Consider the following 1,555-nt stretch of genomic DNA (forward strand, 5'->3'; position numbering starts at 1 on the left):
TTGCAAATTGACGTCAGAAATGTTAGATTCGCATTCGCCAGATTTTTCGTCGCCATCTTGTAAACAACTCGCGCGCTGAGCGAACAGCTTTTCAAACGAGCGCTCGCGAGCGCAGTGTCGTTCAGAAGGCGAGCGCTCGCGAGCGTTCGGTCTCCTGAACACGCCTCGGCTGCTGGGCATATAGCCACTGTGTACTAATTATTACTAATTTAGGCCTTTTTAACATCCAATGATCCATTATATGATATAGTCATTAATAGTGTATTAGTGCTATACAATACATAGCATACTTTTACAATAAAATTCTAAATTCATAAACTTGGATAACTTCCAAGGATATATACAGCCTACAGGCACTTGGGACACAGTCAGTAAAACCTGAAAATAATATGAACGCACATTCACAAATACTATTACTACCGAGTACCGTACCCCTCACATACACTGTTACAGTTCCACTGTTGTGTCACTGTATATCAAATTTCCTTCATAAAAACTAACGCCAAACGCTCCCGCACTCGCCGCTGCGAGTGTGCTGTGTCGCCATTATAATGATAATAATATATAAAGCGTCATTATTAATGACTTATTTACATTGTGGTCATTGTTTTGCTATGCTTTGAATCTAACAATTACACTACTAGTATTAGTACTATCTCTATCAGCACTAACTATTGAAATATACAAATTTGTAGTTTTAACCGGTCATACAACATTTGGTACATTCTCATAAGACGGTACAAACTTTTCTTATGCCTAATTTCAACCGAATTATTTTAGCGAAAATCATACTCCTCTGCCTCTAATGTTGCCTGCAAGAAATGCAAGCATGCCTGCAAGAAATGCTGAGAAATTACGAGGTTATCATCGCAGAACTCCCGAACACCGTACGTCACAAAGCTATATATGTAAACAAACACGCGTGTTGCGAGGTGCCTGCCTCCGATATCCATTTTGAGGCCCGCTAAGCCAAGCATAAAGCGCGCGGGCAAGACGTTACACACACAGCTATGTTCATTGGCTAAAACAATCGAGTAGCACGGTTAAGCTAAAGTCACACCAAGCTCCCGGACCGGGCCGGACGCTGCCGGACTGATCCGGGGAGAGATCCTTGTTGGGTCCTGGACGGTCCTGGACGGTCCGGCCCGGTCCGGCCCGGTCCGGGGTGGTCCTTGATGGTCCGGCGCATTCCGGGATATCGCCCCGGATGTTTTAAACTGTTTAAAATTGCCGGGGTGATCCGGGAAGTTTTTACCATCCGGGGTGGTCCTGGACGGTCCGTGGCGCGTCCGTGGTAGGTCCGGGACAGTCCGTGGTAGGTCCGGGACAGTCCGTAGTGGCACCGTGTTGAAGTTGAACCGGGCCCATCCGTGGCCATCCGTGTCGTTTTTGTCGGCCACGGATCACTACGGATCAAGCCGGACCCAACACGGATGGGAGCACGGATGGGCCAGGACGGGGCCGGACCAGGCCGGATCAGGTCCGTGGCGGTCCGTGGCGGTCCGAGGCAGTCCGGGGCGGTCCGGGGCGGTCCGTAGTGACTCCGTGCTGGGGC

At 48.9% G+C, this 1,555-nt stretch overlaps 1 protein-coding gene across 4 annotated transcripts in view; it reads left to right on the forward strand.

Moving 5' to 3' along the window:
• LOC106813319 (glycerol-3-phosphate acyltransferase 1, mitochondrial-like) overlaps positions 1-1,555 on the forward strand; it is a 33,391-nt gene that overhangs the window by 776 nt on the left and 31,060 nt on the right. The window contains exon 1 of one of the 4 annotated variants that reach the window (XM_014817431.1): positions 856-887. The exons of the other annotated variants lie outside the window; for them this stretch is intronic. The gene's annotated coding sequence lies outside the window, so the exon portion shown is untranslated. Of the gene's footprint in view, positions 1-855; positions 888-1,555 lie in introns of those variants that run through there. 4 annotated transcript variants of the gene reach the window in all.

Source organism: Priapulus caudatus, unplaced genomic scaffold (genome assembly GCF_000485595.1).
Source record: "Priapulus caudatus unplaced genomic scaffold, Priapulus_caudatus-5.0.1 Scaffold755, whole genome shotgun sequence".
In the NCBI taxonomy this organism is placed as follows: domain Eukaryota; kingdom Metazoa; phylum Priapulida; class Priapulimorpha; order Priapulimorphida; family Priapulidae; genus Priapulus; species Priapulus caudatus.